Raw genomic sequence first — 25,120 nt, forward strand, 5'->3', positions numbered from 1 at the left:
TATGATTTTGCACTGGCACCTAATACTTCATTTTTTAATTTAGAGCGTAGTTTGGAGTCTTGTAAACTGCATTTTCGACCAGATCCACTTTTTCTTTCAATTGGCATATTGTTCTCATATAGGTTTACTGTCTTGTAGATAAAGGTTTTTTGGAATCCCATGTCCTTAAAGTGCCAAAAAATTTCATTTTTGGTTTTATTTGGGTTTTCTTCACAAAATTTAACAATTAATTTTCGACGGTTCAGTTCGTTTAGTGCCATTTTCGAAACAAATATTAAATTGATCCGAACAATTTTATGTTTGATAAATAAAAAGACAGTACTCTTGAATTTACCGTATGTAATTTTTTTGTTAATGTCATGTGTCATTTTTAAATAGAGTGTTTTACTTGTTCGTATTTTATTCACCATACGTTATTCCGAACTGGAATATGAACCCTTTTTCAATTTGTCATTTTCAAGGATAAAAATTTAAAGGTAAAGGGTATAACAAGTAAGAAAGTATGGTCGGTCAAGCCCGACTATATAATACCCTACACCAAGTAAATGAGCAAGAAGATTTTTCTTTTAAAATATCAATAATTTATATTCGTGAGTGATTTTCGAAATGGGCCTTATATGGGAGCTATGACCAATTATGGGCCGATCACCATGAAGTTAGGTCGTGTGATTTATGTCTGTATGAAAGTTATTTATGTTGAATTTGGTGTATATACCGACATTTTTATGATATTTATGCACGTTAAATTGATTTTCCGAAGCGGGTCTATATGGGAGCTATGACTAATTATGGACCGATCGTAACAAAATTTGGTGACATGAATTTTGTATATATAAAACTTATTTGGAGTGAAATTTGTGTAGATACACATATATTAAACACCGATAAAGTCCAATTTCGAGAGGACATTTGTATGGGGGCTAGGTGAAATAATGGACCGATTTCAGCCAGTTTCAATAGGTATGGTCCTTTGGACGAAAAATAATATGTACCAAATTTGATCGAAATATCTTCAAAATTGCGACCTGTACTCTGCACACAAGGTTTATATGGACAGTCAGCCAGCCATCCAGACGGACGGACATCGTTTAATCGACTCAGAAAGTGATTCTACTTTAAGGTGGTTGTTAGACCAATATTTTTGGGCGTTACAAACATCTGCAGAAACACATTATACCCTTCCCACTATGGTGGTGTAGGGTATAAAAAGCAATCTATTTTTCAATTTTGAAATTTAAACAAAGGAAGTAAAAACCTGTAATACAACAGCGAAAAATATGTAAGACAAAATTTGTTTTTGATAAAGTCAAAATAAGCTATTAAACAGTAAAATATGCTCCAAAAACTCCAAAATATGACATAAATATGCTCTTAAAACAAATATATGCAAAAAAATGCATTTAAGGGTAAAATATGCAAAAATATGCACTAACAATTCGATGCCAAAATTCTTAAATAGTTCTGAAACGTGTAAATATCTTATCCATGTGATCATTAGACTCACCAGAAAAAATATGCATTTGCATATTTTGCTTTCCCTGGTGATCACAGATCGAGCTGCTTTTCATGATTAAACGCTTATTGGCGAAGTTATTAGCGATTTTAGATATTTTGAGTTTTTATATAAAAAAATCGATTTTTGTTCAGAAATATGAGTGATCACAGATCGAGCTGCTTTTCTTCATTAAACGTTTATTGGCCAAGTTATTCGCGATTTTAGATATTGTGAGTTTTTATATAAAAAATCGATTTTTGGCCAACGCAAATACTTAGAAGCCTAATGCGTTGGAAAATAAATGGGGGAAACCTGGAACTGGAATTCCTTGTTTCCGCCGTTGAAATTTCTTTGACGATTGATTCCAAGTATATGCCAAGATATTAGCATTTCGGAGTATAGCAGGTTCGGGCAAATTTATCATTCCGGCACATATCAAAAAATCTGGTCAATATTGTAGATGGCGGTCGATCAACCATTTTCCAAATGCCATGTCACTACCTTTGGTCACATATTTAAAACATTTGATAAGTGGTCGTATTAGTGAGCGAATTATTGGGCGTAATGTAGAAGATATTTTTTTTTTAAACTTTTTATTTATATATATCATTATCATTAGGCCTAACAATAAGTGATTAAATCTTATAACTAAAATTAAAACTAATTGCTCTCTAAAGAGAGATATAAAAACTCAAAATATGTTCATTGATTTACATGTATGCTGTTGTTGCTTGGACAGGACAATGTCTGTCGGGTCAGCTAGTTTTTAATAATTAACATTTTTTTATTGTAAGCCTGAAATTCTAAAACTTTGTTGGAATATTAGTAAAATATATGTTAATCTATTTTGATTATGTTTTACTATAGAATAGCCTTAAGTATTATCTATAAGAAAATGTAATCATTAGTTGTCCTGTCGTGTGAAAACTATTAAAATTTTGTTTTTGTTTAAATGTATAAATAGGGTTTTTAATTTCCCGACCTTTTTTGATTCCCGGGAATCGGGAAATTTTTTTCTACATTCCCGGGAAATTTTTTTCTACATTTTTTTCTACATTCCCGGCTATTTCCGAAAAATATAATGATACTGTAAATTAGGAATAGTATAGCCAAATTTTGTGTAAAAACTTAGTGTTATTATATATCAGAGCTTTGAATTAATTAATACAATTTGAGCTTAATTCACTAAAATCTTAATACGTAATTAAAAAATGTCCGCATTTCATTCCATAAATCCATTCCCAATATTTATTTTTTTAGATTCATTCAAAAGCCTTTGTTTAAACTAAATTAACTTTGAAGTTAATTAATAACAGAATTTATTCAAACTTTGAATGATTAAGTTTTTGTTAATTCAAATTGAGTTAACATTATTTTCTTGATTCAGTTTTGTTTTTATCATTTACAAAATTAATTGAAAAAATTTACTTAAGCCTTTTTGTAATAGATTTGAATTGAAGAAAAATTCAATTTTGTTACGGATTTGAAAAAGAAATTTGTAGAAATTAGAATGATCCAATAAGAAATAAATTCTATAAATAATCAATTCTGTTTTTAAATTTTCATACGAAAAACTAGAGTTGGGTTGTTCATGAACGAACAAGTTCAATAGAACAATACAGTCAAATGAACAATGATAAGTTGTTCAATCATTTTGTTCTTTTTATTCACTTTATTCTTTTTGGTCGTCTGACATTACTGTAGATGTAGTGAACAACTGAACAAAAAAACGAACTTGTTTATTTATTTGTTCTGAACAAAAACGACCAATCAGTAAAAAGAACTATTATGCCCAACTCTACGAAAAATCCCATATAAATAATACATAATCATAAGCGGTCTATTATTGCCGAGATATGAACAAAAAACTGTAAAAAACATTTCATAGTTATTTGGTGAAAAAATCTGTTTTAAATTCTCGGGATTCCCGACTAAAAATCCCGGGAATCGGGTATTGAAAAATTGGCAAAATTCCCGGGAAATTTGTACCGGGAGTTCCCGGGATAAAAACCCTATGTATAAATTACCATTTCGTAAATTTTCAATTTGATGGTTTGGGGAAATAGCTCCAGATTTTTGGTTTTTTATAAAATAATGTTTTTTCTTTTAAATAACTAAGAAATATTGCGTTATTTAACAAAAGTAGTTTAATGGCATAAAGTGTATTAATAGGTCTTTATTTGGTTCTTGATGTTATATGTTTTTTTGCTGAAATCAAAAAAAAAATCCAAAGTTTGATTTAATTTTGAAAAAAAAACATGTTAATCAATTTTAATTTTTCTTTAATTTTATCTAATGCCTATCTCTTATTTATTATAATGTGAAATCATTATTTGTCCGTTTTGACTAAAACTTTAAAAAATACATTTTTACCGTAAATGTAAGTAACTCAATAATTGAATATACAGGTATGTTCGGCATATCACATTTTATAAAAGTGGTTTGAAATCACATAAAAGATGTTCTGAGCACATAATTTTGTGATTTTAAAACGTTCAGAAAAGTCAGTAATGTTTTCAAATCACTTGGTTATTTCTGCTGCTATTACATGGAAAATATTAAAATAAATTATTTAAAGAAATTAAACAAATAGGTCTTTTATTAATTTTCTTATAGAATTACTTGTTTTATTAAATAACACTTAAAATTTAATAAAAATCTAGAGACACGTTTTCTGCTGTAAAAAGTTTATTTGCTTTTGTGATTTCTTTTCTGGTTTCAGGTTTGTTTTCAGTTGTCAGCTGTTTATGATTTTCGAAAATACATGGATTGCTCTTTAACTGTCAAAGTTCGAATATTCTAGATCTTACTAATACATACGCCATCTGTGGTGTACTTTCTACAATGTTCTTTAACTGAATATTCGAATTCAAACAGCGTTGCCAACTTACGATCAATTGTCAACTGAAAGCTTTTATTTAATAATGCCCACAGTTATGTTACAGTTTGCTATTACAGCAATGTTATTTGATAGCATTATGCTACTTTTAAATCAGCCCTTATATTTGAATTCAAGTACAATTTCGTAACACTGCCCCCCGCTTAAGCCTGTTCGTCCCGAATAGGCATAGATTCACTTCTCCTATAGGCGGCTAGTCGTTCTATATGTACGACCTTCATTTTAGATCTCGGGCTCTTTTCTTTCTGTATTCTGTACACCACGTCGTTTAATTTCTTAATCACCCTGTATGGTCCATCCCAATGGGTTTGTAGTTTGGGAGACAGTCCTTTCTTTCGTGGGTTATACAGCAGTGCAAGTTGGCCTTCATTAAATCCCTCAGAATTCGCTGCTCGATCATATCTGGCTTTCATTTTGTCGCTGGTCATTTTTATTCGTCTGCGTACGAATTCGTGAATTTAGTTAAGGTCATCTTGCTCTTTGGAAGTGTTTTCATTATTTGATGAGTGCTTAATACCGAATTCTAAATCAGCATGCAACTTGAGTTCTGTCCCGAAGACAATTTTTGCAGGTGTTTGAGAGGTCGAGTCATGAACAGCTGACCTGTATGAAAATAGAAATTTTGGTATGTGTTCATCCCAGTCCTTCTGGTGTGCACTGACCACTTTTCTTAAATATTCCTCCAGGGTGCGATTGAATCTTTCGACCATGCCATCAGATTGAGGATGCAGTCGCACATTTCCTTGAATACGGCGGATTCAAAATTTCTACCCTGATCCGAGTGCAACTCCAGTGGAACACCATAGCGACACACCCAGTTGTTCACAAATACGCTTATAACCGTTTTAGCTTCCTGATTGGGTATTGCATATACCTCTGGCCATTTGCTGAAATAATCCATAACCACTAAAACATAACGGTTTCCAGCATCACTGACAGGGAAAGGGCCTGCTACATCCATTGCAATCCGCTCGAATGGCGCACCTGAGTTATACTGCTGAAGTTGTCCACGACTTCTTCTTACTGGGCCCTTCGCTGCTATGCATTGTGGACAATTGGCTACCCAATCGGCTACTGCTTGCTGACAACCCACCCAATAAAAACGTTGTTTTAGCTTCTCTAAGGTTTTTGTCACACCAAGATGACCACCACTGGTACCTTCATGAAACTCTTTCATTACTTCGTTTATTTTAGAGGATTGTACAACAATTAGATTTGTCACTGTTTTACCGTCAGCACTTTCCCATATGCGGTATAAGCAGCCATTTAACAATTGTAGACTATTCCATAGGGCCCAATATGATTTCATCAGTGGACTTTCGGCCGATATTTCATTGCGGGCTGGCCTTCTGCCTTCTTCTTTTGCCGATATTATTTTTGACAGTATGGGGTCATTTCTCTGCGATACAGACCAATCTGCACTGGATTCTATATGCATTAGTCGAACGTCAATGACACATTCCTTTCTCTCGGCTTTTGCGCAATGCTTGCAGTCCACGTTGCAAGGCCGTCTTGAGAGCGCGTCCGCATTGTCGTGTTTCAAACCCTTCCGGTGCTCGATGCTAAAGTCATAGCTCTGAAGCCGCTCAATCCAACGAGCCAGTTGTCCTTCAGGTTGTTTAAATTGCAACAACCACCTGAGGGCAGAATGATCAGTTCTCAGTTGCAAGTGCTGACCATACAAATACTTGTGGAAATGTTTCACACACTCTAATACTGCCAGGAGTTCACGTCGCGTTACGCAGTAATTTCTCTCAAGCTTGGAAAGTATTCGGCTGTAGTAGCCTATGACCTTTTCCGTCCCGTTGATCACCTTCGAAAGCACACCGCCTATTCCGTATCCACTCGCATCGCTGTCTAGCACAAACTTCGCCCCTGGGATGGGATATGCCAAAATTGGTGCTGTACACAACAATTCCTTTAACTGAAGGAATGCTTGTTCTTGAGATTCACTCCACAGGAACGCTCGCGACTTCTGCGTTAGCTCATGTAGGCTTGCGGCAACACTGGAAAAATTCGGTACAAATCGTCGGTAGTACGTGCAAAGGCCTAGAAAACTGCGCAATTCGTGAAGATTTCTCGGACGAGGCCAGTCCTTTACGGCTCGTATTTTATCCTCATCTGTTGATATGCCGTCTGCTGTTACGCGATGCCCTAAATACTTAACTTCTTTCTGGAACAATGCACATTTCTTTACGCTAAGTTTTAGTCCAGCCGCAGCTATTCGTTTAAGGACTTCTTCAAGGTTTTTCAAGTGTTCATCGAAAGACTTCCCCATGACAATTATGTCATCGTGGTACACCAAGCATGTCTTCCAGTGAAGTCCTTTCAACACATGTTCCATTAAACGCTCGAATGTGGCTGGAGCATTGCAGAGTCCAAAGGGCATCACATTAAACTGCCATAATCCATCACTAGCACTAAACGCAGTTTTCTCTTTGTCTTTTTCTGCAATCTCTACTTGCCAATAACCAGCTTTCTATAATCGACGCAAAACCTAGTGCTGCCGTCTTTCTTTTTAACTAACACAACAGGCAAGCTCCAAGGACTTGAAGATGGTTCGATTACTCCATCCCGCTCCATTTCATTAACCAGCTCCTTCACCTCACTTCGTTTTGCTAGAGGAATACTTCTGGGCGCCTGCTTTATGGGCCTCGCTTCGCCAGTATTTATTTGATGCTTTACAATTGCCGTTCTACCTTGGCTTTGACTTTTTAAGGCGAAGACCGTGGTATGTTTCTTCAGAAGCTGTTTGGCCTGGTTCTACCACCCACAAACTGTTGTTCTCACAATCTCCCTCCATACAGGCCCATACTAAAGTTTCTGACTGTGGTGGTAGTCTCTGATGCTCGACGGTAACTAGCTTTCTTACTTGAGTCCTATTTTCATATTCGACGTCAAGGGGTATTTCCACATTTCGCCAAATCATAACTTTTTGTCCCATATCCAAAGTAATGCCGTGAGTAATCATGAAATCAGCACCAACGATTACTTCGTCCATAATATCGGCAACAATAAATACATGAATGACGCTAACATTGGCAATGGTTAATTTCACATTTACTTTACCATGGACAGTGGCTGGCTCCCCAGTAGCTGTGCGCAGACTTACCCCACGTAATGGTTCAATTGAGTTCTTCACTAAATCTGTTCTGATGATAGACTGCGACGCTCCCGTGTCCATAGTAAGGATGTGCTTCCGGCCGTTGATGTACCCACTAGCAGTAAGATTGTCATTTTCCTGCTGCAGTACTGATATGGAGATGGTAGGGCCATAAGGTGTGGGTGTCAGATCCTGTCCCTCAGTGCAAGCTCGGTTTAAAGGTGGCTCCTGTAATGCTTGATGATTCGCCATCTGGTTATTTCTTGATGCTGAAACATATATGATTCGCTTTATTGGTGCTCTGCAGTTTCGCTGAATATGACCAGATTTACCGCAATTCTTGCGCCAGTGCAAATGAGACTGTTTCAGAAAATGATGGTTTAGGTGTAGCACAAACCGCATGTTTTATTTCAGGATCGCGAATGCCATTAACGAATGCCTCTATCTTGATATGGTCCAAAAATGGATTGTCTCATTAGCCTCAGTACTCTGCCATGCAATTCCATTCGGTATAATTCTTTTTTATGTTCGCCACCGTGCTTACGTTGTAGCGCATCCATTATGTCACCATAACAATTTCTGTTGCTTGCTGGCAGGCTTTCAAGAACTACTGCTGCATTCCCTTTTAAGGCCAATATCAATTCTATAGCTTTTTCTTCATTGTTCCACATGTTTCTAATGGCAACTGTATCAAACTGGAACTTGAAAACATTAAATGGTGTGCTGCAATCAAAACTAGGGGCCTTTATTCTACTCGATGTTTCTGAAATAACTCGCACCGGTAAATCTTAGCATAGAAGATTATTAACCTTTGTTTCTAGGTCATGAAGTTTTTGATCAACACAATTTTCTAAATCTGACACCTTGTCAATACCATCCACTCTGCTGTTAAAATCTTCAGACATTTCCTGAATTTTCTCGTCTGTAGCTCTAGAGGATTCTTGAAGTTTCGCTTCCATTTCAGCTAAGTGTTTGATAGTTTCTTTGACTTCAGTTTTAACCTCAGCACGAAGTTTCTCATTGTCGCACACTGTGGTAAATCACAAATCTAGCTGGACAAAATTAAAAAATAAATGTCTGGCAACATTCCTTCAGATCATTTAATGAGCTTCTCAATACAATAGGAAACTGTAATTCATGTTTTGTTTTTTAGCTCCGATTAGGAAAAACTAAGCTTTAAAGTCAGTTGTTGTCAACAGGTACATTAAGATTTCAAAGAGAAGTGTATTTTTTGTGTGACTTTGGTTTATGATTAAAAAGGCTACGGTGATTTTATTGTCATAATTTTATGACCTACACAAAGAAAAAATAAAATATTTCCGTTTTTCAAGTAGAGTTAAAGCTGTTTATTCCGCATAGTTCCGGTGTAAAACTATATTTGAGCTAATCTTTCAAGTGTTCACTTCAAGGTAAATCAAAAACATCTTGCGCATTCTTGCGACCGCCATAAATTTTTTCACTTTTCCAGTATGACTTCTACTTTTTCACGAAAGAAAATTTTTGAAGAATGGGTAAAAACTCCCAAAATACATTGTGAAAAAAAAGTTGGTTTTTTATAATCGTTTATATATTTGAACTCATTTTTTATATGATTCATAAGTGAGAAGTGAACCCAACGTGATTTATTAATTTTGTCCAGTTAGATTTGCGATTTATCATTATTTTCTTCTTTAACTTCAGCAAGAAGTTTCTCGTTGTTTACTTTAGAATTTTCTTGAAATTCTTCTTTGACTTCTTTAAATTGTGCCATCATAGCAGCAGACATTGTGCTTAAATCCATGCTGCTTGTTGTTGCACGGGTAGAAACTTCCATTTCTTCCTTATACTCGAATTCGTAAGCACCGATGTCAATATCACGGCGCTTAAATTCATCTATGAGCCTCTTCTGCAATTCCGCCTTATTATCTGCTGTTGGTAACTCCAACTTACTCAATTCTTTCTTGAGTTGTTCAACTTTCAGTTCTTCAAACTTCATGCTTATTAATTTGCAATCCCACTTCTGACACCAATTGTTACGTTTTAACCTTTTCAAAACGTTAGTTTATTTCCTTTAAATAAACCGGATACTTTTGATTGCAAATAAAAGCCGTTTAGTAGTTTAAAAATTGTAACAACTCTTTATTTATTTAAAATGTACAACAACCACAGAATTAAATAGCCACTCAATGTTTTTTTTTATACAGGTTTATAAATTCTCAGAATTACAGACACAATTTATAATGTATACGAATTTACTTGAAAAACACAACACACTTTAAGGCACTCAGATAATGTTTATTCAAATAGCGTCTCTGATAAACTGACTAACGACTGCAACCTCTGCCACTATTTATTGCTCTTTAACTGTCAAAGTTCGAATATTCTAGATCGTACGCCATCTGTGGTGTACTTTCTACAATGTTCTTTAACTGAATATTCGAATTCAAACAGCGTTGCCAACTTACGATCAATGGTCAACTGAAAGCTTTTATTTAATAATGCCCACAGTTATGTTACAGTTTGCTATTACAGCAATGTTATTTGAAAGCATTATGCTACTTTTAAATCAGCCCTTAAAATCGTTATATTTGAATTCAAGTACAATTTGGTAACAATATCTTTAAATTAATTATAGAATTCGTCATAAAATTTATAATATTTGTTAGATTATATTATAAGTTATCAATATGCGTTAAGTTTTTTGCGCTAAATGAAAAAAAAAACTGCAACAAAATTGAAGCAAGTGGTAACCAAAAGCAATTGTGAACTGTGGCAGCTTTGCTGTTTTGTTTTCTTTTTGACATAGTGGTTGAGCTTGCGCCATAGTTTTTGCAAAATTTTTATAAAATGTAATTCCATTGTTTTTAATTCCATTATTATTTTCACTTTAATATTTCTACAAAGTTATTTGCAAAACAAAACATTTAAAATAAACGAATCAGCTGTGATTTACAGAACAGGCACAAATCACACGTGTGATTTTAAAACGGCATGTGATTTGAAATCACGTGGATTACAGAACAGGCCTGATAACCTACATATCCTTAGGTTGAGATAGTAATATGAGCTTCTGCTGATATTAGGAACACTTAAAGTATAATCCAACATCCAGTTTCTAATATTACAGCTGAACCATAAGGCTATCAACATTTGAAAATGTCCGTCCATCCTCCCTCTGAATTTAGAAAATATATACAATATTTCAGTATTTTTTTAAAAAGAGGACATATGGCAGTTATGTAAATGTCCTTTGAAAAATGTATCCTTTTATATCCTTGAGAATTTCCAATATATTTTTCTAAAAAAAAAATATGTTGAAACCATGCATATACTTTAACACATGCTTAAATTTCGTTCTTATAGCTTTATAAGTTAAGCCTAAACAGAAAAAAACATATTATTAAGTTCATTAAAAAAAATACTTTTATCGATACAGCAATTAAGATTACAAAAATATTAGATAGTACATTTTGGACTTGAACAAGTCCACATACACATGAAACTGGAGATCGTATATAGTAAATCTGCGTTCTCAGTTTATAATTTTCTGATCCTTTCTTCTTTTTAAAGGACTTAAAAGTTTCAAGGATGTACAAATTTATAAAAAATTAAATAAATATTTTTATAAATGTTTGTCAAATAAAAGAAGACGGTCACCAGAAATGGAAACAATATTTTTTTAATTTTTCAGGACAACAAATTTCAAGGAAAATCCTTTAAACATTTTTTCTTTCATGTCCCAGATAATTTTCCTACTAATTTTAAAAAAGGGTTGAGTCTATTAAAAGTTAATTCGTTTTTATTTATCAGGATACATTGTATATAGAAAGTTAAATATCTTATGTAACATCAAGCATCTAGTAGTTTTGAATTGACACGTCAAAATTCTTATAAATAATTTTTAATAAGTGGTAATTTTTAAAAAGTAATATGGAATGTCCTAATAAAAACAAATTTTGTGTTGTTTGTGGTTTATTTGTACCTTTTAATAAAGGAAAAAATGTAACAAAGGCTTTTGTGGATAAGTATGAACAATATTTTTTAATAAACATGGTTCCGAAGGCATGGTATATACCAGAAGTTGTGTGTAATTATTTTTACAAGGGGTTACTACGATCTAAGCAGTTCCCAATAAAATATGTGTACCCAGTAATTTGGTTGAAGCGGAGTGAGCATTCGCGCGATTTGTGTTACTTTTGCCGAAATCAGCCGAATACCATCAGGCTGAAGAATCAAGATAGGGAGAAAATCGTTTACCATAAATGTGATTCAGTGCAGCCCGCGGTACTACGTTCAACATCAAATCCAAAGGCTCCATCGGAAGAGGTTCGCACAATTCCATGTGATGATTTAGAATTACTGAGTATCGGCTCTAGATCAGAACTTTATTCGGAATTTTTACCAATAGGAAATATGCTAGCCGATCCATCGCCGCATTTTATAACCCTAGAGGATTTTGATGATCTCGTGCGTGACACAAATATTTCGCAAAGAAGTGCTGAAGTATTAGGTTCCCGATTACAACAGTGGAAATTGGTTTCTGAAGATTTTCGGGTAACATCAGTCCCAAAGCGTTCAAACGAGCAATCATTTGACGCGTGTTTCAAAGTGGATGACCAAACTGGCATCACTTACGCAGATGATGTTGAAAAAGTTTTCGAAACTATTGGCCATTCCTATGACCCAAATGAATGGCGCCTCTTTATAGATGGATCAACGAAGAACCTCAAATTATCAGTGCCAATTATTTATGGTACAGATGTTAAAGAAAATTATGAAAATATAAGCGCTATTCTAAAATTAATAAATTATGACCGACATTGTTTAATGATTTGTTCTGACCTGAAAATAGTTGCCATTTTAATGGGTTTAAAAAAGGGGTTGCCAAACACCAATGTTTTTTGTGTCTTTGGGAAGGTCGGCGCAAAGATCTTCATTACACCGACCACAAATGGCAGCCTCGTATTGTTCATCAGCTTGGACAGGATAGCACTGAGAATATTCCGCTCGTGCCGTCATCAAAAATAATACTTCCAACGCTACACATTAAATTGGGACTTATAAGAAATTTTGTTCGTGCACTCGACGTTGACAGTGCTGCTATGGTGCACTTGAAAAAAATGTTTCCCAAATTAAGCGAAGCAAAGATTGACGCCGGTAGGTTCGATTGCTAAATACTTATATTATTGTATTACCCTAAGTAATCTTTTATACTTTAAGGTGTTTTTAATAGACCCCAACTAAAAAAATTGTTAAATTGCAAGGAATTTCCAAACCTTCTATCACCTATTGAGAAAAATAGTTGGAGGAGTTTAGATGCCATAATAGAAAATTTCTTAGGTAATAGAAAATCTGAAAACTACGAAGAAATCGTCCGCAATCTCGTTCGCAACTTCGGTGAAATGGGTGTGAATATGTCACTGAAAATACACTTCTTAGATAGGCACCTAGATTTTTCCCTGATAATTTGGGTCATTTTAGTGACGAACATGGGGAACGATTCCACCAGGACCTAGCAATTATTGAAAATCGCTTTAGAGGAAAGAGCACTTGTCGCATGCTCGCTAAATACTGTTGGTCGATATGTCGAGATTCACATACTCCATACAAGCGGCAGAGTAAACGTATTCATTTTTCTCCATAATATATTTTTATATTTCTTCTTTCTTTTAAATCTTTATTTAGTATTTAGTATAGCTTAAATATTTTTTTATTATATAAATTTAATTTTTTTATAATAATTGTTCCTGTTGGTACTAATTGGGAATTTGTGAGAATTATACTAAAATATGAAAGAATAAAATTTAAGTAACTCTTTTGTTTCATTTACAATGATTGTCTTTTTATACCCTTCAGCTTCGTGAGAAGGGTATATATAAGTTTGTCATTCCGTTTGTAATTTCTACATTTTTCATTTCCGACCCTATAAAGTATATATATTCTGGATCCTTATAGATAGCGGAGTCGATTAAGCCATGTCCGTCTGTCTGTCTGTCTGTCTGTCTGTCTGTCCGTCTGTCTGTCTGTCTGTCTGTTGAAATCAATTTTCTGAAGGCCCCAGATATCTCCGGGATCCAAATCTTCAACAATTCTGTCAGACATACTTTCGAGAATTTTGCTATTTAAAATCAGCAAAATCCGTCCATAAATAACGGAGATATGAGCAAAAATCCGAGACAACCTCTGAAAATTTCATCAAAAAACACAATGTATTGCATGCTTTGACAAAAAAACAACAAAACGTATGCTTGGGTGTGCAAGCTTTGTGTATTTGTTTTTTTTTTGTTTTTTGTTTCTTTTGGCGTTGTTGTTGTTTTTTATACAACTAAACGTTTGTTTGGTTGTGTGTTGGTTTTTTTGACAAAAAAGCAACAAAACGTATGTTTTTGGATGTGTATTCTTTGCGTATTTTGTTTTTTTTTGTGTTTTGTTTCTTTTGGCGTTGTTGTTGTTTTTTATACAACTAAACGTTTGTTTGGTTGTGTGTTGGTTTTTTTGACAAAAAATCAACAAATCGTATGTTTTAATGTGCATGCTTTGCGTATTTTGTTTCTTTTGGCGTTGTTGTTGTTTTTTATACAATTAAACGTATGTTTGGATGTGTGTTGGTTTCATTGCCTTGCGTATTTTGTTTTTTCTTTTGGTGTTTTGTTTCGTTTGGCGTTGTTGTTGTTTTTTGTGTTCTTGATAAATTTAGGATGCTGTACGCTGAAAGTGGGCAATGTACATACATATATACTAATTATAAAAAATAATAATGCATCCACAACAAAGGTGAAGGGTATATAAGATTCGGCATAGCCGAATATAGCACTCTTACTTGTTTTATTTGATACACATATTGACAAACATTTATAAAAATATTTACTTAATTTTTTATAAATTTGTACATCCTTGAAACTTTGAAGTCCTTTAAAAAGAAGAAATGATCAGAAAATTAAAAACTGAGAACGCAGATTTACTATATACGATCTCCAGTTTCATGTGTATGTGGACTTGTTCAAGTCCAAAAAGTACTATCTAATATTTTTGTAATCTTAATTGCTGTATCGATAAAAGTATTTTTTTTTAATGAACTTAATAATATGTTTTTTTCTGTTTAGGCTTAACTTATAAAGCTATAAGAACGAAATTTAAGCATGTGTTAAAGTATATGCATGGTTTCAACATATACAGTGACGGACATTACAATATAATCACTACCAATATTTCATTTAAAACCAGGAGCAATCATAAGGATTGGTGTGGGCCAGAAAATATAAAAAAGTGGCAAAATGTGTTGTGGACGGACGAAACGACCATTAATTTAATTGGTAGTGATGATAAGACATGGGTTAGACGTCCAAAAAATGGCAAAAACCAAAAACGTTTAAACATGGTTGGGGAAATATTATTATATGGGGATGCTTTTCTTGGTATTGCGTTAGTCCAATTTATTGGATTAAAGAAAATATGGATAAGCACTTGTATGTAAATATTTTGGAGAATGTTATAAAGCCACATGCAGAATGGAATATGCCCTTAAAATGGCTCTTCCAGCAAGATAATGACCCAAAGCACACGTCAGGTCTTGCTTTTTGGTTTTTATATAACAAAATTCATGTTATGGAATGGCCGTCTCAATAACCAGACTTAAATCCTATGGAAAATAGTAAAAGACAAACTCGGACCTGAAAAATTGAAAAACAAGGAAGAACTTTCAGGAAGAAAATTCAGGCAATATGGTATGCAATTTCCCGATCTACATGCGAAAGTTTGTTAAATTCAATCCCCAAAAGATTTGATGCTGTTATTAGAAATAATTGATATGCACCAAAATATTAAGAAAACAACGAATTCTTATGATGATTTTTTATTTTTAATCATTTTAAGACTGATTGATTCTATTTGAATGTCGTATATTTTATTTAGTCTTTTAGATTTGACATCGTTTTTAACATAAGAATGTGTTATTTTTTTATTTTGTTATTTTCTATTTATTGTTTACGTTATGAGCATTAATATATAATGAACACATTTTAAATTTTGAAATTAAATTTTGTAGTTTTACCGCTTTAATCGAATTCATATGTAGTGATTCTATTGTATTGTGCGTCACTGTATTTTTTTTAGAAAAATATATTGGAAATTCTCAAGGATATAAAAGGATACATTTTCAAAGTACATTTTTTACAACTTTTCGTCCTGAAAAGTAAAAATAAAAAAAAATTATCTACTTCTAGAAATTGTCCCCTTTCATTTGATATCCATATTTAAAGAAAAACTAATGAGCAGAACTATTTAAATAAATTTTAAGAAATTTATATATCCGTAAAACTTTGAAGTCCTTTAAAAGGGAGAAAAGATCACAAAATGAAAAACTAAAAACGCAGTTCTACTATATATGACATAAGGTTTCATATGTATATGGTCCCGTTCAAGTCCAATAATTGCTGTCGCACGGTGTAACAGTTAAATTCTCAATATTTTATTGCACTCATTTCTTAATTTTGTCTTTTACTAAATTTGATTATAAGAACAGATCAATGTAAAAATATGATCATTCCATGTAATGCTGTCACAAAATAAACACCTAAATCGGAAAAATAAACTGTTTTACTAAAATTAATATAAATATATGAGGGCGAATAAAACGCATTAAGCAGTTTGTTCAAGCCCCATATTTATAAATAAAACATACATATTGTTACGAAATTGTACTTGAATTCAAATATAACGATTTTAACGGCTGATTTAAAAGTAGCACAATGCATTCAAGTAACAGTGCTGTAAAACTGTAAAATATCTGTGGGCATTGTTAAATAAAAGCTTTCAGTTGATTTGATTGTAAGTTGGCAACGCTGTATTCGAGTTCGAATAATCAGTTAAAGTACATTGTAGAAAGTAAACCACAGATGGCGTATGATCTAGAATATTCGAACTTTGACAGTTAAAGAGCTTTCTAGATGGTAATGCAGTGTTATAAATAGTGGCAGAGGTTGCAGTCGTTAGTGAGTTTATCAGAGACGCTTTTCGAATAAACATCATCTAAGTGCCTTAAAGTGTGTTGTGTTTTTTTTCAAGTAAATTCGTGTACAGTATAAATTGTGTCTGTAATTCTGAGAATTTATAAACGTGTATAAAAAACATTGAGTGGCTATTTAATTCTGTTGTTGTTGTACATTTTAAAGAAATAAAGAGTTGTTACAATTTTCAAACTACTAAACGGCTTTTATTTGCAATCAAAAGTATCCGGTTTATTTAAAGGAAATAAACCAGCGTTTTAAAAAGGTTAAAACGTAACAATATTTTAAAATATTTGAGGTCAACTTTGACATGTCCGTCTGGTTTAGACCCTTTATTTTAATAATATAAATACGGAGTCTCATCCCTTACATTGGCGCCCAACTCAAAAACCTACAAATGATTAAACTTGAAGAATATTTTGCCTAACCAGAAGAATCCAGCATACACATTCCATCGATCCAGTTTTTGTTGTTGTTTTGGAAACAATCAGATCAACAGTTTTTCATAGATTTTGCTACTGTGTTGTTGTTCTTGGTGATTTTAAAACATTTCTTCGTTGTTTTTGTTTTTGTAAACTAACTGTACTTCGATTTTGCATTTATTGATTTTGAGTGATTATCATCATTGCTGTTGTTGTTTACAAAAACAAAATAAAATTGTTTTGTATAATTGCAATTATCTTAACAGCAACACATTTTAAGAGAAAATCACTTTGTACAAAATTACGTACATACATACATATTAATTTCAAAAATAAATACAGGTTGATAAGAGGAATTTGACACAATACAAATAAATTATATAAAATATTTTACGAAAATTAATTTATTTAAATAATTAAATTTCATAATGCGAAGAAGCCCACGTAATAATCCGCAAAACTCTTCCGGACCACAAAATCAAAGTCCGCTAGGTCCACAAACGTCGACAGGATTACCAAATGTTAATGACCTTTTAAAAAATCAATCCACTGTTATTGCACAAAATTCAACTGATTTCTCTCAAAATGCTTCACAAAATGCTAGTAATAGTTCTTCCAATATTATATTGACCCAAGGACAATTTATGGAGTTACTAGGTGGTTTAAATATTAGGCAAAAATCTAAAGCAACCTTCGTAAACTGTAGTGCACGTTTTAGTGGTGGTAGAAGTGCCACTAATGTAGAAGACTTCATAGCCACAATTTTGGTTTTTAAAGACTCAGAAAATGTCTCTGATACAATGGCTTGAACAAGTTTGCCTTTACTTTTGGAAGGATATGCCTCCACTTGGTGGCAAGGCGTCAAAAACGAAGCAAAAACCTTTGAAATGGCAATTGATTTGTTACGAAAAGCATTTTCTCCACCGAAGCCAGATTAGCGCATATTTTCAGAAATCAATCAAGAAAAACAAAAATCCTTTGAATCCATCGATAATTTCATATGTAAAAAACGAAGACTTTTTGCCCAAATATCTGAACGTTTATCAGAAAACACTATGATCAATATCATTTTTTTCACAATTGCTCCTTTCAATAAGAGAGAAAATTTCCAGGGAAAGCATAAGTTCTTTCCAAGAATTATTATAAAAGGCTAGAGATGTTGAAATGCTCATAGAAGAGAACAAAGAACCAAAGCCAAAAACAACCGATGTTGTTGATAAACCAGTACGTTGCTTCTATTGTAGAAAAAAGAATCATACATCAGAATCATGCTATAAAAGAATTGAAGCTGATCGAAAGGGAAACCCTAAAACTAAAGAAACCACTTTGAATTGTTATGGATGTGGTTTAGCCGGATACTACCGCTCGAATTGCCCACACTGCAATAAGAAAAATCCTATAAATAGCCCAGAAAAACTAGATTTTAATGCAGTCCATACAACTATAGTTGGAAGTGATGTTCCCACGGTCGATATATCTGTTAATGGTCTAAATGGTGAAGCATATTTTGACACTGCTGCTCACACGAGTGTTGCTGGTTACCGCCTATTTGAAAAATTAAAAGAGAAAAAGGTAGATTTTCAACAAGTTTCAGCAGAAATTATTCTTGATGACGGAATACCACGCGAAGAAATTGTTTACTCAACAATTGTAAATATTTTGATTGGCAAGCGTCTTAAACGAATTCGATTCATCTGTTTGCCTAAGGCAGGAGCAAATCGCAATATAATTGGTATTGATTTTCTTGAACAAGCGGGAATAGTGCTAGATTTATCTCAAAGAATTTGGCATTTCAAAGATGATCCTAATACACAATTTCAATTTAAAATGTTTAAACTAAATCTTGTAAAATCTATACCATTAACTCAAACAAACATTATTCAACATAACATGGTCGATAATTTTTTAACTTGGTTTGAAAATTCAATTCCAACCGATGCACAGTGGTATGAGAATAAAAAAAGATGGAAATAAATCTGTAACTTCTAAACCCTTACGCCGATTTGAATAAAATTTAACATGCGCAAAGAGGAAGTGTAGTCGAGTTTAAGTTTTGAATTTGGACCTCATGAGCCCACCAGGAGCGGGACCAGGGGTTCCGAAAGTAGGACACCTCGGGTATGTTCAATTTTTAAAATTAGCCTATTTCTTCGTTTGTGTTCCGATTTATTTTGAAAAATATGACAGAAAATGATTTTTATTGAATTTTGCATAGATACAAATTTTTCAAATTGAAATAAAAATTTTATTTATGAATATTTTTTAATGAAATTTCACAGTTGTATAGATTTTTCTATTTAAAATGGAAAAATAGAAACATATTTTGAAATTTGTTATCATCAGGGAAACCAAAATATGCAAATGCATGTTTTTTCTGGTGAGTCTAATGAGCACATTCATAAGATATTTACACGTTTCAGAACTATTTAAGAATTTTGGCATCGATTTGTTAGTGCATGTTTTTGCATATTTTACCCTTAAATGCATATTTTTGCATATATTTGTTTTAAGAGCATATTTATGTCATATTTTTGCGTTTTTAGAGCATATTTTACTGTTTAATAGCATATTTTGACTTTATCAAAAACTAATTTTGTCTTACTTATTTTTCGTTGTTCTGTTAAGTTTTCACTTCCTTTGTTTGAAATTCAAAATTGAAAAATATATGTTTTTTTTTTAATATAAAATAAGCACTATTTAATAATAGCGCCATCTAAATATCTAATTTTAGTTCTAATTCAAACTTAACCGTTCAAAGTGTTAAAGAAATATTGTCTTTTAAATTTGCTCCTATACATCAGTTGATGTCGAAAGAACATTTTCTATGTATAAAAATGTTTTCTGATCCAATAGACAACGTTTTTTATTTGAAAATTTAATTCAAATTTAATTTTAAATTTAATATTTTGTAATTTATTGCAATAATAACCTTATTTGAAGAAGTGATTTTATATTTATATAAAATATCATAAAAAAAATACCTCTGGAGGCCTTTTCATAGCTTATTGTTTTTATGTTGTATTTATTTTTTGTTATACTTGTTTTAGTTCATGTTATTTTTGTTTATTTTATGTTACTTTACCTTTTTAGAAATGAATTGTATTGATTTTTTTTAAATAAAAGTATATTTTTTGGTTACAAATTTATGTAAAAGTTTGTTTTTTTAAGAGCATATTTTTTAAATTTTAAGAGCATATTTTAAAGTTTTTACTGCATATTTAAAGCGCTTAAAACGCTTTTTTTAGAGCATATTTCCGGTTTCCCTGGTTATCATGTATCCCGCAATTCCTAAAAAAATCTTGAAAAATCCCAAAAATGGGATTTTTTTGTTTTTTGGCTATAATATCCATACCAGGGCGGGGTTATCGGAACCCTTTACAAAATAATTAAGAACTTATTGGGCCATCTAAAATAGTTTACTATATTTTGATATCGAGTATGCGATTTGAGAATTTGTGCCCTAAAGTTGAATTTTATAAAAAAATAGGCATTTTTTGAATGGACCTGATCCCGTCGGTATCAAAAATTATAAATGTTTTTTTTGCATTTAAAATATTTGGCGTAAAGTTAGCTTTTCAAAAAGTACAAATTAGAAATTTTTAGATAACTTAAAAAGAATAAAAGTACTTTTTTCCCAAAAAAATTGCGAAAAATCGCCTTTTTTAATTTTTTTTATATTCAAATGCATGTAACTTTGGACTCTGTCATGACTTTTAAACACTTCTTTCTTTATTTGATATATAGATCTATTGTTAATCCTATAAAAGAAAAATGTATGTAGTGCTCGACGAGGAGATTCTATATGTGTAATTTTTTTTAAATCGGAACACAAACGAAGAAATAGGATCATTTTAAATATTGAACATACCCGAGATGTCCTACTTTAGCCCTGGTCCCGCTCCTGGTGGGATCATGAGGTCCAACTTCAAAATTTAAATTCAACTACACTTTCTCTTTGCGCACTTCAAATCGGCGCAAGGGTTTAGAAGTTACAGATTTATTTCCCTCTTTTTTATTCTCATACCACTGTGCGATGGTAAATCCACCCCTAAAAGTTCTGATAATTCATCAACATATGATTATTCACCTGGTGGCATTAATAAAATCTTTGAAGGAAGTATTCCTGATGGTTTAGAAACCGACGTATATAATTGGGATCTCTTCCCATCACTAAAAAGAACAAAAACTGAGAGCTCACATATTGAAATTAACTCATTTGATGTAAAACTTTAAAACACTGAAGGATCAAATAGCCAAAAAAGTGTTTTAGAAAACTTATTGCAAGAGTTTCAGTCTGTTTTTGAAAATACCACGGAAACTATCCCACACGTCAAACATTTTATTAACACTGGCACACATGCATCTATATCATGTCCTCCATACCGCATTTCACCGGTGATGAGAGAAAAACTCAGAGTTGAAATAGTTGATATGCTAAAGAATGGAATAATTAAGGATGATGAATCTCCCTGGGCGTTTCCGGTTGTGCTTATTCCAAAGAAAACTGGTGCCATTACCGTAACCGATAAATATCCACTTCCAAGAATGAATGATTTATTACATGCTGCAAAAGTATCGTCTTTCATGTCTACCATAGATTTAAAATCAGGATATTGGCAAATTAACACCTTTTGGAATTTATGTCTTTAACAGAATGCCTTTTGGACTAATGAATGCACCGGCAACATTCCAAAGACTTGTCGACAAATTTCGAAATGGTTTGCCACAAATAGTAATATTAGCATATTTAGATGACATAATTATTTGCTCTAAAGATTTTGAATCCCACATTAATGATTTACGGAATACATTAGAAAGAATAAAAATATTCAAACTCCAACTTAATCGCGATAAATGCTATTTTTGTAGAGCAGAGGTCAAATATTTGGGACACGTATTAACTGTGAATGGTTTGAAACCCGATCCTGAGAAAACAGCAGCTATTTTACAGCGACCACATCCTAAGAATTTAAAACAATTAATTTCATTCTTACAAACATGTTCGTGGTATCGACGATTCATACCCAATTTTGCAGAAATTTCAAAGCCTATGTCAAATCTAACTAAGAAAAATATTAAATGGAATGATGAAGAACAGAAATCGTTTAATAAATTAAAAAGCTGCTTAGTATCTCCACCAATTTTGCAACAAATAGATGAAAACAAACCATACTATCTGAAAACAGACGCAAGTAATTATGCACTCGGAACTGTTCTACTCAAGGGGGTGAAAGAAAATGAACACACCATAGAGTATGCAAGTCGTCTACTTCTTTCCGCCGAAAGAAACTACTCTACAACGGAGAGAGAAGCTTTAGCTGTCGTTTGGGCTGTTAAAAAATTTCGAGGCTATATTGAAGGTTCAGAAATCTCAGTTTTAACAGACCACCAACCCTTAAAGTGGCTTTTCAGTTTGAAATCTCCCACTGGCCGTTTAGCAAGATGGGCTCTGCAATTGCAACCTTATAATATACAATTTGGATATACACCCGGAAGGCAAAACGCTGTGGCAGACACATATCATAGACAGAAATAAAGAATACTTTAAGAGAATTAAACTCGACTTTACTCAAAAGTGGACTTTAGGTTTATCATAGACAAGTTAAAGTATACTTCTGACGTTGAAGTCGACTTTAAATATAAAACTAGCTGAAGCTGTTATTAACTCGTTTAACAACAGCATCAGCTGTTCTTCACCAAGTAAAAAAGTTCAGCAGAAAGCAGAGATTTTGCAATTATCAATAAAATTAGTACCAAAATATTCTAATTATGATATTCAGCTTATATATTTCATTTTTCCACAACAAAAAACTTTTTTTCTTTAGTTGTCCCGGTTACTTTTATTGTTTACCTTTTTTTTTTTTTTTTTTTTAATTTTGTATGTCAGCTGTTCAGCGTTGCCACTTGTCTGTATATTGTATGAAAACATTTTCTACATTTGCGGTGGCACCCAGTTAAAGTCGGTTCGATTTAAAACATACTTTAATTTTGACTATAGTTGCAAAATAATTAAAAGCAGGTTTTTATTTTAAAGTTGTTTCTAAAAAGAACCGACTTTAGTGTTTGACTATGATTAAGGGCCATTGTCTCGACCACCTTGCCACATAGAAAACCATACAGATATCACATGTGAATGTTATTCCATATCTATAGATTTTCCACGAGAAGGTTCAGCAGATATAAGAAAAGCTCAACTAGAAGATGCTGCTATTAAAACAATTATAACATCATTTGAAGCTGATGATGAAAACATGTATAAATATACAAGCCGCGGATACATAATGATAGATGGTGTATTGTATCGTTATTGCTCGGATCAAGATTCCGAAAACGGGCAACTGGTAGTACCAAAATCAATGCGAAACACAATTCTTCGGAGATTTCCCGATGATCCATCTACAGGACATTATGGCATCGATAGGACTATTGCTCGCATTGTCCCACACTATTACTGCAAGGAATGAGAGCAGATATAACATCATATGTGAAAAAGTGTACTGAATGCCAAAAATATAAAGCAACAAATTTGAAACCGGCGGGCTTACTACGTACTGTTGCAAGTAATCAATGTTTTGAAGTAATCGCCATTGATCTTGTTAGTCCGTTACCACGCACAAACAGAGGTCACCAGTGAATTTTGGTTATAGAAGATATTTGTAGCCGTTGGGTCGAGTTGTTTGCGTTGAAAGAAGCTACGGCGGAAAATTGCTCAATTATTGTTCTAAATGAAATAGTTTTGCGTTATGGAGTTCCAAGGCGATTATGCAACAAATGACTTTTTGTTTGGGTATTGATCAATCTTTTACTCCTGTTTACCACCCTGAATCGAACCCTGTTGAGAGAAAGAACCGTGATCTAAAAACACAATTAGCTATTTGTGTTGGAAAAGAACACACAACATAGCATTTAAAGCTACCGATGATACGTTTTGCGATGAACACTTCAAAATGTGAGATCACTGGCTATTCAGCTATTCATACCTAACGTTTGGTAGAGAATTGAGAAGTCCTTTGGAAGCACATTATGACTTAAGATAAATTATTGTATCCGAAAATTTTATTCCTCAGATAACTCCACGCTTGATAAGGCTTGCTGATACACTCAAAATTGCAAATGAAGATGTCGAAAAACAGCAAGACCGAAACCAAGTATATGTTAATTCGAGACGTAGATCGCAAACTGATTTTAATAGTGGCGATAAAGTTCTAGTGGCAAACAAAATGCTAAGCAATTCTTCAAAAAATATAGCAGCAAAATTCATACCTTGTCGAGATGGCCCTTATAAAATAATAAACAAAAGAGGAACTTGTTATACCATAGCTACATAAGAATCCCCTGAGATACCACTAGCAACTTATCATGCAACAGATCTCACGCCATACGAAACATCCTCGGATGAACCCATTTATCCCATACGGCGACGCACAATGCACAGTGGGGGATCTGAAAAAAAAGTGGAAATAAATCTGTAACTTCTAAACGAATAGCCCGATTTTAATAAAATTTCCCATGGCTATAGAGGAGGTGTCGATAAGTTCAAGTTTTGAATTTGGGCTTAAACAACCAGGGGGGGCCGAGCCACAATGCCCCAAAGTGGGGCACCTCGGGTATATCAAAAATTAAAAATGATGCCAAATTTTTGTTTGCGATCCGATTTAAAATTTTTATATATATGGAATGTACTGGACGAGATCTACAAAACATTGCTTTAGCCATATATTATCTCTTATAGTTTACGAGTTATTCGCATTTGAAAAGTAAAATTTTATTTTTTTTGCCTACCTTGGTCTGCCATTTTGCTAATAACGGATCCAATTCTTTATTAATAATCTTAAGAAAGAATTGTTAAAAAATATCTACTGAGTCAAAAGTTATGTGCATTCAAACTTAAAAAAAATAAAAAATTCGTTTTTTCGTCATTTTTTTTCGAAAAAAGTACCTACATTAATTTTAAATTATACAGAAAATGAGAAAAAAATAAATAATGTGTTTATATTTTTATGAAAGACAACATTTCGGGAAATATTATAAAAGCAAAATAATATCAAAATTCGTATTATTGCGTGGTCCAGAGCCTTCCGAAGTAGACCTATTTTTTATGTAAATTTCAACTTTAGACAACATATTCTAAAATCGCATAGCTGCTTTCAAAAAATTAAGACCAGTTTTGTATGTCACAATCTGTTCTTCAATATCATGCAAAGGGATTTCATAGCC

The sequence above is a fragment of the Calliphora vicina genome, chromosome 5 (genome assembly GCF_958450345.1).
Source record: "Calliphora vicina chromosome 5, idCalVici1.1, whole genome shotgun sequence".
Taxonomy (NCBI): domain Eukaryota; kingdom Metazoa; phylum Arthropoda; class Insecta; order Diptera; family Calliphoridae; genus Calliphora; species Calliphora vicina.